This window comes from Neolamprologus multifasciatus, chromosome 7, assembly GCF_963576455.1.
Source record: "Neolamprologus multifasciatus chromosome 7, fNeoMul1.2, whole genome shotgun sequence".
In the NCBI taxonomy this organism is placed as follows: Eukaryota; Metazoa; Chordata; class Actinopteri; order Cichliformes; family Cichlidae; genus Neolamprologus; species Neolamprologus multifasciatus.
In genome coordinates, this window is record NC_140445.1 from 5,993,307 (window position 1) to 6,011,094 (window position 17,788).

The 17,788-nt window shown below is 41.6% G+C and overlaps 1 protein-coding gene across 2 annotated transcripts in view; it reads left to right on the forward strand.

Moving 5' to 3' along the window:
• Nucleotides 1-461: 461 nt before the first annotated feature.
• tead1a (TEA domain family member 1a) overlaps nt 462-17,788 on the forward strand; it is a 57,432-nt gene continuing 40,105 nt past the window's right edge. Inside the window, exon 1 of one of the 2 annotated variants that reach the window (XM_085169090.1) lies at nt 462-897. The gene's annotated coding sequence lies outside the window, so the exon portion shown is untranslated. Of the gene's footprint in view, nt 898-924; nt 3,402-17,788 lie in introns of those variants that run through there. The other variant, XM_085169091.1, reaches the window with a different exon arrangement.

Genomic DNA, 17,788 nt, shown 5'->3' on the forward strand with positions numbered 1-17,788 from the left:
ATTTAGTGTTTTTATTAGAATTTTACTTAGCATTGATTAGCAATTATGGGTATTTGTGCATTATAGCTGTACGTGGATTTTAAGGATGGCCCTTCTTTGGTTCAAACATGTCCAAAAACACTACTTGCGTGGTGGCTACATCCATCTTTTATTTGCAGTGGTTTGTAGTTGTGTGAGTCTGTTTGGTGAAATATTGCGTTTAAACTTAACTGCAGACCACGTGACCACATTAAACACGAATACTCAAACCTAGGCTTGCATAACAGCAGACCAAAGTTACACACGTCACGTTTTTATTGATTATAAATCAGATTAAAAAAAATATTTCTAGGTCGGGTTGTGGTTGACTAACTTTTTGAGTCTCTGAATTCCTGCCACAAAGCTCCCATCCAAAGTGTTTTTCTCTTTCTTTTAGCGTCACCTTATCTGATTAGTTGTCAGCCCCGCACAGCAGACTGTGTTCTATCTCGACCCTCCTCCTCCTCTTCCTGAATAGAGTTTGGGCGCTCCTCTTTTGTTGTTGAACGCAGCCCGTACAGTCCGGCCCCTTCCCCTTCCCCCTCGCTCTCTTTCTCTTTCTTTTTTTTCTTCTCTCTCTCCACCCATCCTCCCATCTCTCACTCACTCTATTTCATCCATCCAGGGTGACGCCAGTCCCTCTCACCCCGCCCCGTTCAACTCAGTCCGCTGCGTTCATTTCATTCCTGCTCCCATTCCGCGCATATTTCGCATCCTTGGAGAGACGCTGCGCATTTTACGCACTCAGCGCGCCCGATCCTTCCTCAAACCAAAACCGAGAGGAGACTCTGGAGTTGGCGGAGGGCTTCCCGCTGCTGTAGCGACTCCGATCCGGTGAAAAGTGTGGAAATTAATCCATAAAGAGGCGTATGAATCGAGGTAAGTTCCCTAGGAGGAGTCCCCCCCTCCCTCCCTTCGCTCTCTTCAGCCTGTAGCCTGAAAGCCCCCGGACGTTTCGCTTGTTTCTAAAATCCTGAAGTGGTCACTGAAGCTCAAATTAAAACAGTTTCGGCGACACTGGAATACAAATCGCCACAAATACACCTATTCTACACGCCGAACAAGTCTAACAAGCTTATTAATACTGCGCCGTGTTGAGCTTCAAAGCGAGGGATGTCGCTTTCACTACAGTTTTATTCCCCTTCCTTCCGACACCAGAAAACAAACCTTGTTTCCTAACACTTCTTTCTGTCGTACGCTAAAAATCACGTGTTGTCTGTTTTTAAAAACGGGAATGTGTCCACGGGAGATTGAGAGATTGTGGATGAAAAGCTTTTCGCAGCAGCGCTGGGAGGCAGCTTAACAAAGCTGGGAGTGAATGGGGGACTTGTTGCATCGGCGGGGTTTTCTCTTTTCCTACACAGGCAGGCAGGCAGGCCCCAGTCACAGAAACAGGCCATAGGCTGATAACATGCACACAGCCAGTGTTTACCCAGTGGACAGAACACATTACACGCTCACTCTCAGCACCATCACACAGCCCGTTTGGGAGATTTGTTAACGCATTTACTTCTTATTCCACCTTTATAGAAAATGACTTTTATGAAGGGCTTTAAAGCTCTTCTTCTTATATATATATATATATATATATATATCTATAAGTCTAAATGGAGATCTGTGATGCTGACACTCCTTCCACTCAACGCGTCTGTCAGTTTGGAGTGCAAAAATTAAAGCTCACATCACAAATCACAAGTGTCCTTGTTCTCCAGCAGCTCCTCACATGAGCCTATCTACTTGTGTTCTGTACTTCCTTTTTAATATTGATCAAAGGACTGCTCCTGTCCTCTATGGCTGGAGATGTGTGGCAAAGCAGGGCCAAACCACAATGTAATTATTGGAGAAAATTACAGCCTGTAGGATGAAACATAGTAGATGCATTAATTCTGTTACAGTAATCCTTCTGTTAGATGTCGGGAGGGCGATGTTGGATAAAAGGATTATATGTCAGAGAATATTAGTTTGGGCTTCTTTTTGAATAGAGTTGATGCGGCTAAATGAAATTGGGGATATTGGAGATGAATGTTTTGTTAATGGGAAGTTGTGCAACAAGTCCAGTAATTACAATGGAATCAGTGAGGTAACTTGTAGCTGTTTCCATTATCAGTGTAATTTTCTAATTCTTGTTTTTGTTTTTGTTTTTTTTAAAGATGTCTGGTGCTCTATTTCCCCACGTCACTGAATGCATCGTTTTGTTCATGAAATATATAAAAGGGAAAGACTATTCTGCATATTCTGCCTTTTTAAAATGGTCCAAATGATGAAGTAACACCTGACATTGTCGATCGAGCGGTGAATTTCATCACTGCCCCAGTTTCAGAACAGCCAGTGCCAAAAAAAGTGTGGGATGCATTTAAGTGTTTTTAAAAATGATCCGGAAAACAAACAGAGTTTTTCTGCAGAGGTATTCCAAATATTTCATTCCACCTTTTTAAAAGTGTGCGAATAATTACTTTGTTCAGGCTCTGTTTTGGCAGATGTGCAAAATATAACATTGGGATCATTAATGACAATGTGGATTTCTCCAAGTGGAGCAGGTTACTTTAAAATTTAAAACGTGTCTTTAAGAGTGCGAATCTGAATGTGGATGCAAATTGCGTTTTCTATTCACGCTCATCCCCCCCTTCAAAGTTTCTAACAGTGACAAATCAGGCCGGCCTGAATGTGTAACAGAGTAAGGTGTGTGTGTGTGTGTCATTGTCTTTGCCGTGTCTAGGCCCGCAAGTGTACAAAGCTTTGTCAGTCGCTCTGGGCAAACAGCCTCCACTTTCCTCCCCTCTCCCCCTCACTCACCCGTGCCTCTCCTTCTCCAGTCCGTTGACATCTGTTTTGAGTGCTCCGTGCACCTGTAGAGACCAGGGGTGTGTGTGTGAGTGAGGGGGAGAGGGAGGGGAGGAGGAGAATAAAGGGAGGTGCAGAATGCAAATCCAGGCGTTTGTTCGGGGCCTAAGCAACGCAGACTGACTGACTAACGACCATTTGGTGTGTGTGTGTGTGTGTGTGTGTATGCATGTGTGTACACATTTGTGCATGTGTGTGTTTGCCTCTTGCTGTCCAGGCCAGGCAGCCCCATTGTTGAAGCAGCAACAGGCGTTGGTGGATGAGGACGCACCATATGGCCTCTGTGTGCTTTAGTCACAACCGCTGTGTATGTGTGCATGTTTGTGTGTGTGTGTGTGTGTGTTTTCATCTACTTCACCAATGCTGCTGCAATATGGTGGAGTTTGGAGTGGAGCTGCTCGCTGCCGTCCTCCTTGTTGTTTCATCTGTCGACTCATTTCTAAACAGGAGGACAAAATCCGGCACGCAGATTTTTGTGGAACTGGGATTAGGAGGAGTAATCTTCGTGGCAAATGAAATGATGTCTTGTGACGTCCCACTTGGTTCGTTTATCGTTTCAAATGTAGTTGCTTTTTTCTTTTTTTTTTTGCCAGTGCAAGTTGTCATTTTGGCTGAATCAACAGGTGATACAGTAAATCCTGCAAATGAACGGATGCTGCTGGCTTTCAGCATCCGCTCTGCTCTTTTTTCTTTTTTTTTAAATTTCTCTTTTTAAAAAAAATAAGACGCAATCCTTTTAATTCTCACGATAAATTAATTCCTCCCGTGTCACTGCAGTCCGGTTTTTCAGCTTCCTGGTTTTTCATCGAGCAGTTTCTGTTGTTGTTGTAGTGCATTCTGTTCTGATCTCCCAATATTTAGCATGCAGCACGATACGCAAAGATAAACTCTGCCAAGATGGGAAAAACTGTAAAAGAAAGAAGGGAAGGGGGGGTTGGCTGGGTGGGTGGGGGTCCGGGCTTGTATGTAATGAAATTTAGGGAGCTGAGCCGGTTTATTAGAGCAGCAAAGCTGTGTGTGTGTGTGAGTGTGTGTGAGTGTGTGTGCTGAGGGAGGGCAAAGGGGTTAGATGGGGAAAGAGAGGGTGGTTTTGGGGGTGAGGCGGTGAGGGTGCAGGCTTTGTTTAGGAGATGGGGGAACAATAGGCATCCTCCTGGGTGGGGTGGGGGAGTAGGGTGGAATAGGGGATGCTGGTGTGCAAGGGAGCCGGATGGGGGGTGGTGGTGGTGGTAGTAGTGGTGGTGGCTGGATTGTGGCTGCAGGAGGCTGGCGGAGCCTGTGCTGGCTTGCCCGACTGCCCGAGCTCCTCGTCTTTCAGTGTGTCTCTCACATCCGCACAGATGTGACTGTATCTGAAAATGTGTCTCTTTCGTTGTTTGTATCTGTGCCGATAATCACTTAAGTCACACAACAACACTGTTGTTGCACTTTGAAGATGATAAGAATGCTGTTACCGAACGTGTGATTCGGCAACATGTTGTAAGATATGGCAACATGTCTCTATTAGGAGCAAACAAGCAAAAATAAAACAAAATAGCCCATAAAAGCACATTCATACCCACAAGACGTGAAACCAGCTTTACACGGCTTTGCTTTTTGCAGTATAATAAGCTAGTGATGCACTCATTGTGACATTCTGATGCTAATAACAGTTTTTTTCTTTTTACTTTAGTTTTTATTATTTGTCATTATCAATTTTTTCTATCTAAACTAATATAGCCCCATTTAAATGAAACAAAAAAACTATTTCACTGTTTTGATTCCTAAACATTTCACATCCCAAACCTGATGTGCCACAACAGCTAAATATTTCCCAGCAATATCAGTAAATGGTATGTCGTTAGCTGACATTAGTCAACGATATCGTGTGATACATCGGGACACAGATACGTCATTTTGGGTCCTGTGCATTGTGGCGTATGCTTAGATCCTGAAAACATGGAGGTCAATTAACACCTTGGGCTCTGTGCTGTTTTCCTTGAGTTTGTAGCCGAGCAGTTTTTTAAGCGATATGAGGCACACTGTCCTTCCAGAGGAGGGAAGAGTCGCCGGGGAGTGTTGTTGCTATGGGCTCCTGTGTTTTCTCTCTAACATTGTTTAGGTGGTCGTCAGCAAAACATCAAGATTTGCTGGCATTGCAATTTTCTGCAGTGCAATCACTTCACCTGTCATTGGCATAATTGCTGTAGCTGATCAGTGTACACTGATCATAATCCATGTACATTTTTTTTTACTGAACATACAAAGGCAGGCATGGATTAACCCTAATCCCTAACTTGAAAAACTCAATGAAAATCTCCACTGAAAAAAGTGACTTGGCTTAATCCTTGTCGCGGGAGCTCAGCTATTGTGTGAATAAACTGCAGAATGGAGCTCGTGTATAAAGACGCTGATGTCTTTGATATTCCCTTTGAGTCACGTGATCGCATTTTATTTGTAAAACTTTTATGTTTTTGTTTTTCTTCCGCAAAAACGGAAATAAATAACTAGATAAAAATAGAATTTTTGCACATTACTTTTAAAGCTAAAATACCATCAAGAACAGTAAATTCACGTATTTTATTTTGAAAGTAAGAACAGAAATAAATACTGTAAGCAGATTCTTAGCCTTTCGGGGGTTTTGAGCACCAAGCAGAGGAATGGATGAGTCCAACCATCCCACTGTGGGAAGTCTGAATCAACCCTCACATTTCCTGACCTCAGCAGGAAGTGAGAAGGAAGTCTAGATTTCCACTACTACTTATGTATTTTCCCGGCTGGAGGAATTGACACGATAAACACTCCACAGAGTGGGCCAACAGCTCGCTCTGCTCTCTGAAAACTCCCACAGTGGAAAAATGTTTCCCTGCTGTTGTGCTCACGACCTCGGTTTTTGTGTTCAGCAGGCCTGATGGTGATTACTCACTGTTGTTTGTTCTGATAATTTCTTTTCACTCTGTGCAGAGTGTGATAAATTATTAAAAAATGATATATAATTACCTAATTGGAAACAAGTAAGTTTTCACAGAGCACAAAGTCTATTTCTCTTTTTCCTTGAACTTATATCCTTTTTATGGTAATTCAGCTAACACTGGTTTGTGTTTTAGATTTGCTATTAGCATTAGTGAACAGCAGCAGAAAATAGCACAAAAAAGAATCCTGTTTCATTTTTAAAAGATGAAATGATATTTTCTCCTCTTGCACATTTAAAGCTAAGCAATTTATAATTAAAACCTGGCTTTTAATTTTACTGTCTCAATATTTTTTTTATTTTTAGCCTCGACATGTAGCACCTAGCCAATTAGCCTAGCTAATGCGCGCAACCTCAAGCTAGATAATGCTAACGTTCACATCATAATTTGAATTTGGAATGCCCATCGACTTGAATTCCTTACTTGGAAAGTTGGAGCATCTCCAAGTTAAGAGTCCAAGATGGCGGCATTGAATTAGACTTCAGCAAAGCTATAAAACTTTTAGTTTGTACAGCCACTGTCATGTATTGAGACTCGCTAAATACTCCATGACGCAGGCTTTATCTGATGTGCTGTAGCTGTGTTTTTCTGTGCAAAACAACAAGTTTCACGGTGTATTGTTAGCGAGACCTGAGTGGTGTGAACTCCACTCCATGACATTTCTGCTGGAACGCGCTAACTCTGGAATAAAGTAATTTCCCAGTTCTGACTTCCAAGGGACACTTAGAAGTCATAGTATGACTACATATAAATTTAATCTTTGTGTGCAGTTTATGTTATTATGAAAGTTTCAGTATAGCATTACTTTGAAGTGGAAGGAGAGATAGAGAATGACATACAACAAACATCCATAAATAAAGCTAGCCTTGCGCAAGGCTAGCTTACCTACCAGCGCAAGGCTAGCTTACCTACCAGCGCAAGGCTAGCTTACCTACCATGGGCTCTGAGCTTGTTACAGTAGCTCAGAAATGTCACAAATGAAGACTTTCAAACCAGTGCTTTGTTCTGCCTTACTTAATGTTGATCGTACAATGTCAGCTCTCCAGTCTGTATTTTGAAGCCTCAACATCAGAGATTTAGCTGCTGCTATGTTCCCATATTTGTATATAGTGAAATTAAGTGTAGCAGCAAGTCATAATAACAGTTGCCTCAAGGCGCATTATACTGTATGGTAAAGACACTTGGAGTATTAGAGGGGAAACGACTATCAGATGATTTCCTGTAAGCAGAACTTGGCAAGAGAAAAGAAACTTCTGGCACACCCAACCTCAGTGAAGGGCAAACACCTGCCATGACTGGTGTGGGGTGGAAAAAGGAAAGCGTAGGGAGACGACACAAAACCAAAACTAGTTTAAAACTCAGTTCGAGCAACAGAGACTATTGAAATGCTAGAATCTCAAATTTTACAAATTATTTTTTAGATCATTCAAGTTGTCCTTAACTAGTTTTTTTGTTTACAAAGTTAGACTCTGAGAGGGACAGACCACCCTTCGAGAGCACAATAAAATGGCAAAAATCATTCAATTAAAAGTTACCCTAAAAAATGATTGATGATTATACTTACTTCCAGAGATATGAGTTGATGGCACATTATAGTAGATTTTCAGTGAGTAAACAATTGAGCTGATTCAACATAGAGCAGCATTTTTTAAAAATTTCCGCTGTTGATTTGTCCCCCGGATCACCTTAAAGGCCATTTGTTCTGATCCTTTGTGGTGTGTGATAAAGCCCAGCTGGAGTCTCAGCTTAGGAGAGAGGAATCCAAAACAAACAGACAAATGAAACAGCGCTGACAAAGCACTATATTTAAATAACGGGTGTGCAGCCGCCACAATCTCTGCCTCTGTACCTGCTACTGTCTAAATAAAGCAGTACCCAAGTTTTAATGGACCACAGATGGAAAACACAGTTCAGGGGCTAATTCGTTTTGTACGTGTGTTTTGAGGAGAGCGGCGCTCGTGTTGGCTTCAGAGGATGTAATCGTGGCAACGAGATGGGTAGATGGAGGTCACTGTACTCCTTTTCGCATCCATGCAGCCGTACGCTGTTCCTTTACTAGGTGTGGGTTAAGACTCACAGATGCACGCACATGCAGCACACGTGGTGTCTGCTTCGGCACAACGCTCCTGTGTTCACACTTATTAAACGGTGTTGTATTGCTGTAACCTCCCCAGGCCTCCCTTTCCTCTGGTGGAGGATATTGTCTCCTGCGTGTGTGTCTGTGTGACGTGTAACCCCACCCCCCTCATCCTCCAATTTCCCTCCACCCTCCCAAGGAAGAGACTGGATAATGACTCTGTCTGACTCAGCAAAAAAAACCCAACCTAAAGCTGGTGGATGAGGAATAACGGTAAGGACGGCGAGCAGAGAGGAGAACTGCTAGCTGAACCTTTTACCGTCATATTTCAGGAGGAAATAAGCACTTCACTGTATCAGTGTGCAATCTGTGACCAATTACTGCGTGTGTGCATAAATGGTAATGCCTCCGTGAGAAGAGATGGTGAAATAATGAGGAGCGCATGCTGTGAATCACAGCCTCTTCACCACTCATAAAGCAACTTTCTCTGTTTTACTCAAGTGCGTGTTAGTGCCGAGAAAGAATAAAAGATGCTTTGCAGGTTTCTTTTCACTGATGCAGCTTTATTATTCAGCCTGATGAATATGGCTTTGTTTGTTTCTTTTACAACATGAAATCGGGTCAGAACTAATCAGAAGAACTGGAGACGTGGATAAAGGTTGGTTTTTTTTCAGTCTGTCTTCAGCAGAATGAACTTATCAGTAATGGATTAATTGAAATCGTGACCAAATGATATCAAAAAGTCTGAACTCGGACACGTGCATCAATGCCAAGTCAAAAATCACATGTGACGGAGTAGAAAACTGATTAAAGTCTACATTAGAAATGGAACCAAGAATAATCGGCTTGGTCTGAATGGAAGGCATTTGTAGGGTCTCGTATGGATTATCCGTAAAAGTAGGTAGCCACTGGTGAAACCAAACAAAACACCTTTCCAGCTTCAGATCACGTGAGAAACGCTGCTGAATATTGTTAGTATAATGAATTTAGTTAGTATGATACTGATTTCTGTTGATTGCTGTTCAATGCAGGGTATCTAATGCTGCTGTTCTTACAAATATCTTAGATGAAATTTTATATCCTGTCTTCTGCGCCGTGGTCATTTCAGCCATTTGATATTAGGGTTTCGTTCACTACAACTTTCTTATTTGTGTCTTATGGGAGTGGACGAGCACAAAGGACAAGATCCCCATCAAAGCAGTCATACTGTGATATCGTCATACCAACGCATTCTCACCCTTGGGTGCTACAAAATACAGTTCTGGCAAGTAATGTCATTACACCTCTCTTTTGGTGTCGGTTCCTTGATGCATCAGCTACAGCTGTGTGTGTATGTATTTCTATAGATGTATAAAGGTGCTGCTTTTGTGACCTACAGAGGCTGTACTAAGAGGTTGTGCAGATGGGAGTTCGTCAACCATGAGTTTGCGGTTTGTGTCCTTATCTGACTCTTGTGTTTTTGCACTTTTTTTCCCCACTCGCTGATTATTTTTTCAATTTATTTTTTTCACTTTTTACTTTGACTAACACTCGGTGGTTAGGGTTAGTCAAAGTAATGGAATGATCCTAGTTTGGGTAGGATAAGCCCCTCCTAAAAGGATGCCTTTGTAGACAAAGGCACACCAGCAGTGTTAATTGTAACCTCTGGAATGAGAGTGGGCTGGTCATACTTTCTAAACTGCAAGAGAGTTGGTGTAAAAAGGGAAAAAAGCAGAGTTTTGTATTCATGTGGTCAGTATGTGTATTCAGTTCAAATCCACTCAGTTTAATTATCAAGTTCTTGGATTGGAGTTCCAGTGACGTCCATCAGTGCTGGAAAAACTCCTTTCTCCCTGTAAGTTTTTCAGTTGAATTCAGTTTTATTCATATAGCTCCAAATTACAACTACAGTTGCCCGGTTGCTTAAGGGCTTTGTATTGTAAGGTAAAGACGCTGCAATAATACAGAGAAAACAGAGAATTGTTGGCTGACACAACAATCAGATCACCCCCTATGAGCAAGCGCTTTGGTGACAGTGGGAAGGAAAAACTCCCATTCAACAGGAAGAAACCTCCAGCAGAACCAGGCTCAAGTGGGGATGGCCATCTGCTGCAACTAGTTGGGGATGAGGGGTGGAAGATGAGACGAAGACATGCTGATTAGTTAGTTGACTGCTGATCACGTTATTTCACTCGATTTGTTAGTGTTTGGCACTAGTGTACAATATATCGCAGTAACATTTAATATTATTTTATGCCATCAGTACATTAAGGTAGGAATGTACCTGCTTAAGCAGGTGCTGCTCAAGCCAGAAGTAGACAAAGGCTTGCATCCTTGTGGTAGGACTCGACTTATGCGGTCAAAGAAGTGCAGGAGACTGATGCTGTCCAGTGTAGCAAGTGATTTATTCACCATTTTGTAACCGAAACAATATTTACAAAGAAACAAATAAGAAACTCAACTCTATAATTAACCCAGTTCAAATAAACATAACTGAACTTAAATCAACAGAAATTAAGGTCAAACTGCACACAGCTACACTGACCCGAACCTTTCTTGAAACACCTGACTTCTTCTGCTTAAATAGTCCACTTAATCAAACAATTTCTCCTCTGGACTATTCCAATCAGTAGGTAGATACGATGAACATGATTATATTCAAGTCTCTACTACTCCTCTTTACTGGCAACATGAACTCTGGTGTAATCAATACATATTATGACAATAAATCTACTTCTTCATAAACCCTCTAAAATCAACTTTATTAAATTATAAGAGTTCTTCCCATTCTGCACTTGGTCTCTTCCTGTGACCTCAGATGAACCCAGAAGCTATAAAGCAGGAAGTAAAACTACATTTCCTCCTTTTGTTTCTGGAAGACAGGTAGGTAAGGTAAGTTCTAAACCAGGGGTGTCAAACTCAAATAGACAGTGGGCCAAAATTCAAAACTGGAACAAAGTCGCGGGCTAACGTTAATATTTATTGAAATATATTTATTCCTCCAGATATAAGAATGAATCTTTTCTTATGGACTCAAACACATTTTGCTGAAAAACTGAATATGGAACAAGCAAAGCTTAATACTAAACAATATATATATATTAGCTGTATAATACCAGTAGGCCAGCTCTAATAGTAATTTGGTATGGCTTCGCGGGCCAAATGTAATTAGGCTGTGGGCCAAATTTGGCCCGCGGGCCAGAGTTTGACACCTATGTTCTAAACAATGCAAATTAACAGTTGAAATAAATAACATGTTAACTTAACAAACTTGTAGGGATTAATTTAAACCAAGATGTTATATTATATAATCTGTAAAAGTGCAAAACATAAACAAACCCGGGATAGTAGATGTTTGCCTATTGCAGATTACATGTGAAATATGGTTAAATCAAAACAAGAATGTTAACTAAGAATATGGACAAATGGTCCTCTCACCCACTTTGTCACAATCCTTGAAAGGTTTTATGTGTAGTTTATCCTTTCTGACTCTTAAAGACATCCAGTCTCTAAACCTTTGATGCCCTGGATAATAGATGTATGAGCTAAGACTTTCTGTTCTGTGTATTTGTGTTTGAATGTCGATTCTTTTTTAACACTTCAAAGGTTTCGACCCTTGGTTTCAGTTCTTTAACTCTTAACATGGGCTGTTTATCTGCGTGGAAACGATGGCTCCTATCCATTGCCTGCTTTCGTTCCTTGGATGTCCACATGTCTGCATGTTCGCAGCAGATATCTGCTTGTAGAGATTAGGATGACCTTCACTCTAATGTGTGAAAAGCAAAGTAAATCTGGTTGATTAGAAGTATAAAATGCACAATGTTCTGTGCTCATTGCATGAATGGCATGTGCTCGGTGTTAAGGAAAGAAGGGGGAACCAAAAAACTCACAGTGAACTATTCCCAGTACATTTGAGATGCCATATATTAACAGTTGTAACACAGTCACAGTCTGTTATTCTGGAAGGTTCTGGACCAAACCTTTGAATATGTGACTGTCCTCCCTCTCTTCTATAGTTATGGTTTTATGCTTGTCTCTCTGTGTTTTGTCCTTTTTTAAAAAAAAAAACTTTGTTTTTTTCTCTTCTCTTGCCTCTTGCCCCCACCCGCCCCCACCCCAGCCAGTTGTGGCAGATGGCCGACCCTCCCTGATCCTGGTTCTACCCGAACTTCCTGTTAAAATGTAGTTTTTCCTTCCCACTCTTTCACCCAGTGCTTGCTCCTAGGGTACTGAGTCTGTAAATTAAAGTTCAAGCTTTGAAAGTAGTGCAGCACACACAATGTAGATGTTTTTTTTTTCACAGTAAAAACTTAAATTTTGAGATTATTTTTAATTGTAGTATTCTTTTTTAATAATTAGAAAAAGAAGACTTATAGCGCTGTGGTGCAATGTTCCTATCAGTTAACTTTATTTATAAGAAATCTCCAAATGACTTACATTTTTCATGTACTTGATTCTGAGACAAACAAAAACAGACAATCAAGCAGACCCCCCCCCCCCCCCCCCCCCCAAACATTCTTTGGACTCATTTACATATTTAATAGGGGTGCAACGATACATAGAATTCTCGGTTCGGTTCGATACTTTGGTGTCACGGTTCGATATTTTTTTGATACAAAAAAAAAAAAAAGTTCATTCCTTTTTAATTTGTCATTTATTAAAATTATAAATATATATTTTAACTCAAAAGTACAGTTTTTAAATTTAATGTTGCTGAAACAACAAAGTAATAAAAAAATAAATCTATCTGATTGAGAAATCACTCATCTTTGGAAAATAGAGTTTATTACAGAGAAATGTCTCTTTCCAAAATAAAAGCTATACTATACGCTTCTTCTGGGCTATATTCTCAGCAGCATATTAAACATATCAGGTCCCCATAAGGAGAATCATGTGCTAACGGCTGTCTAAATGCTTGTTGTTTTTGTCTGCTTCCACTTGTCTTTGCACTAGGATGATGTTGGAGTAAATGTGCAATCATATTCGTTGTGTTCCCACTAGTGCTGTCAGCGTTAATCTCGTTGAAATGAGGTTAACGCCACAACACGACAAATCTCCGTTAACGAGCTACCGCGGATCGCCCCGTGCGTGTCAACACGTTAACAAGCAAACTGTGCTAACGCAGTAGTTCCCACCGATGTAATTGAGCATTGCGTGGCACATCCGACATACTGTTTTACTTTTGTCCATGACGCGCTTACCTTCAGGGTCATACGTCACATGAAAACCAAAATAGTGCCAGATCTGAATTAGGGTGGGGGAGGTTCAATTTGTCATGTTGTAACGAGCTTAGCTTCTGTCTGCTAGCTTGCCCTGCGCTCAGTGAATCTGCGTTCGACTACTCCGCCTAGGCTGCACTGTCGAACGCAGATCCACTGAGCGCTCAACACAGACAGCATTGTCAGAAGGAAAGTTGATAAAATAACTTAAAAAATTTGTATTGTTCGATACATATGCGTACCGAACCGAAAGCACTGTATCGAACGGTTCAATATCGATACGAGTATTGTTGCACCCCTAATATTTAACTATTTGTAGCAGTGCTTTACATAGTATTTATATTTATTTTTACAGAGCATGGGGTATGTTTTAAATGAACCTAAGCACATACATGACCACAAACAGTTACAAAACTTTGTGTAAATCCTCTTTGACACACAAACAGTTTTAGAAGAATCATTTCCAAATATTTTCCTCACGTGTAACAGTAGTAGCCACTGCAACCTGACCTTTGTCACGTTACTGAACTGGAGTTATTTGTTTTTGTTGACCAGAAGTGCTTGGCACATGGGACAAACCCCTCCATTAGCCTGTTGTTTGGGATATGTGCGTTCACCAAAATGCTAGCACGACATTAGCACTCCACCCTCAACTATGGTCACTTCTGATCACATGGTAGCAGCCAATATATAACCGTTAGCGTCCACTAATAACAGGGTGTATCGATGGTAACATCCATCCTTTATGTACAGTCTATGAAGCCTACTTTAGCAGGCAATGCTCTGGATTTTTACACAAGGACAATAATTCCCCATCACACAGATTAGAGGACAGGCAGGTAAAGGAATGCCTAAAGTCTGAACAGATTGTGAAATATTCATTGGCATTTGCACATCTGTTGGATGAGTGCTAGGAAAGTTCAGTACTGCAGCCCCCGTTATTTGTAACATCCATGTTGTAGCAAATCCCACCTCAGATGTTGCAAAGTCCTTATATTCAAAGGTTTAATTTACTACAGTACTAGATATATGCATGTATTAGTAAGAGAAAATAGAACGACATTTTTTTCTTTTTCAGAATTGTTCCTATAGTGATGACCAGGGTGGAAGTCAGGGACGGACGGCACATTAGCTCGGCCCAGAATCGCACATTTAAATACATTCTGACTGCTTGAATAACATGAGGTGTACTTGAATGATTTTTACCTTGGGACCTCTGTTGTGGAGGCTATTAACATAGAAAGATGAATGAAGCACCCCCGAGTCTGCTTAGATATTGAATGCTTTAGTCACACTTGCATACTTGTAAAGAATGAATATTGTGCCATCTGGTCCTTGAAGTAAAATAGCAATATTAAAATAAGCAGAGTACAAGAAATGTCACCCCTGATGGTGAATAATTCTCTTTGGGCCATATGGGCTACAACATTAAAACATGGCTAAACATTATAAAGTGGAACAATGTTTGCTTTGAGGATTATGGGAAAATCCTCTTTTTATAAAAACCTGTGTGTGTATGTGTGTGTGTGTGTATGTGTGTGTGTGCAAATGTTGGAAGCAGTTGAAACAGATGCCGTTGAGTGGTCCAACAGAAGAATGAGTGAAAGGAACTGCCTAGGCTGGGATAAAACATTCAACTTGTATAGCAACACGACCTCCTGCTGATGCACACATACAAGCACAATTACACACACAAACAGGTTTCTTCTGATAATGCAGACAATCGCTCGCCAGTAAAAGCTTCCATCTTCATTATAACCTCCATAAACATTGCATATTTGCAAACGCGCGCATGTAGCAGGCCCGTGGAAGAGCTGTGAGAATCAAGTGAAAGTGGAAGAAAGGCGACACACGGGGAAAACATGAGAGTCCGAGGCAGCTGCAGGATTGTGGCTGTATGCCCCGTGTGTGTTCTCCTGAGGGCTGGCACTGACACTATGAAGCCTGCTGTCCTGGCTCGAGTGGCCCGGGCCTGCCTGGTGACAGAGAGACACGTGGGGAGGGGGGGTGCCCGGGGTGCAGAAGAGTCGCCCAGTAGTCAGAGTTGATTGTTGTGTGACTAATGTCTCTCTCCAGCGTCCATCTGCTACTGGGCCCCTTTCATGGCTCACATGAGCCTAACTGTAGTTCTTATTCTTTAACCTCTCCTCTTCATCAAAACCTTCGTCCACGCAAACATCAATGTTAATATCAAACTACTGGATTCCCTGAGATACAGTGGCTGTATTTAGGAAAATTAAGAATCTCAAATGGGTTATTTATTGTGACAAATATAACAAAGTTTTTACAGTTAAAAAGATTTTTTCCCCTTTCTGCAATTTCTGAGCAAGTTTATATTTTAGTCCGAGATAATGGATGCACAGTGATGAAACCAGAAGTTCTTCACGGAGCTTTACACCAAGTTCGAGGTCATTTTGCAGACGAGAACCAAAACCAGAGAACCTTTCATGTAGAGATTAAATTATCCTCCAAATACAAATACTTAGAATTTAAATCAATGACTCTTTTAAAAGACTTAAAGTTGGGGTGTGCCGTTGTTACTTACACACTGTGCCTTATTCACCACTGCACGGTCTATGTTTGGCTTTTAATGGCTGGCTTTGTCCTTCTGTAGACTCACATTTCTTATATTCTTATTTAGAGGCTATTCTTGGTCTCCTTACTGACCTACAGCACATTCTTCTTCTTCTTACCCATAAAGCCCACACCGAACTTTGAAAATAGACTTTCTGATTTGCAGATCTCTCTGATGCAAAATCACGTAAATCTCACAGAACTGGTCTCGGTAAATAAATATAAAGTTATTTTTACTGACTTTGAGACAGTTGCTTCATTCTGCAAATGATATGAACAGTGCTGCATCTGTTGGGCATGTTGGCAGCATAATGTTAGCTTTGTTGTTCTACCTGGCGGCTATTACGTATTCGTGTTTAATACCACGTAATCCCTACACACCGGGATATAGTTTGCATAATTTTCTCATGTAGTAGATGATGCAATCTCATGATGTGGTTGAAGTGCACACTAGTGTTTTTTTTCCCCCAACATCAACCAAAGTAAAACATGCATCCATCCAGGGCATCATATCATCACCCAGGTTTACCAAAAAGAGGAAACTTCGCAAACATAGGAAAATGGCCTGTATTTATATAGCGCTTTACTAGTCCCTAAGGACCCCAAAGCGCTTTACACAACCAGTCATCCACCCATCCACACATTGGTGATGGCAAGCTACATTGTAGCCACAGCCACCCTGGGGCGCACTGACAGAGGCGAGGCTGTCGGACTCTGGCGCCACCAGGCCCTCTGACCACCACCAGTAGGCAAAAGTGTTAAGTGTCTTGCCCAAGGACACAACGACCGAGACTGTCCAAGCCGGGGCTCGAACCGGCAACCTTTCGATTACAAGGCGAACTCCCAACTCTTGGGCCACGATCGAGGATTCATCACAAAGTGCAAACGTGTCTCCTGAACTGGAAGGCCAGATTAGATTCAGTGAAACCAAGATGGCAGGAGGACACAAGTCTAGAAAAGGCTTGGAGTGGCTCATGATCTGAAGCATTTGTTTATGATTGTGGTTTGTCAAACTACAGTTGAGCCCCGTGTACAAAAACGGCTTGCGAGGACTCGCGAAGATGGAAAAACTTGGAGAATCTCACATCGTTTCAGCCTTTATGCCATTTTAACCAGTTAACAGCTGGTGGATGAAGCTCCAGTTTATGCAAACGTGATCTTGTCAGTTTGTTTTTTTTGCCTTACACAAAAATTCCTCTCATTGGAACATTTGCATGGTTTCTTTATGCTGATGAGTGTACCGTGATGGAGTAATTCGTGTGAGATCGGAACCACAGTCTGTCTTCCTGTAATGCTGACAAGTAGAGCTGGGCGATATATCGGGTTTTTAAAAAATATCGATATATTTTTATACGAGATATAAGATGTGACAATATCCTTTATATCGATATAGTCTATGTTACGTTATAACTATACTTGTGGAGCCGCAAGTTTGCCTCTCTTTAGTCCACTTTTGTCTTTACGCAACATTACTCGGCCTCGCCCCTCCTTCACTGAACACAACTCCCCCTCCTCCCCCATCGCTTCACCTGCAGGAAGCGACAAGATGGACACGGCAAATCTCCGTTAACGAGTTACTGCGCATCGCCCCGTGCGTGGGGCTGGACGCCGTCAACGTGTTAGCTAGCTAACCACGCTAACGAGCTAACCACGCTAACGCCATGCAGCCCAGAGGCGCTGCACGGCCTAAAATCCTTTCATTTTCTCAAAAGTTGACAGCGCGCCTTATGTATGAATTCTGGTTGTGCTTGATGGCCACGAACAGATTTTATGTGGTACACAGCGCTCAGCAATCTCTCAAAAAATGTTTTAGTACGACTTTGGTAAGCTACGGTGCTGCACCGGTTGATGGATTGTCAGAGCATTACGGCTACCGAGGAGCCTCGCGGAGTGATAGGTACTGTGCTTCAACGTAATATTACCCTACTGTGTATAAGGACCATAAATGGCACCTGTTAAGAGACGTGGTTACGAAGAGGATTTCAAACTCAATGCTGTCAGTCACACAGTAGAAGTTGGGAACAGAGCAGCTGTGAAATCTGTCTTTGTTATTATGCTCTGCGTCTTTTAGTTTACATTTTGACTGCACAATTATGAGCTTTTTGTTATGCACAAAAACAACATTGTTT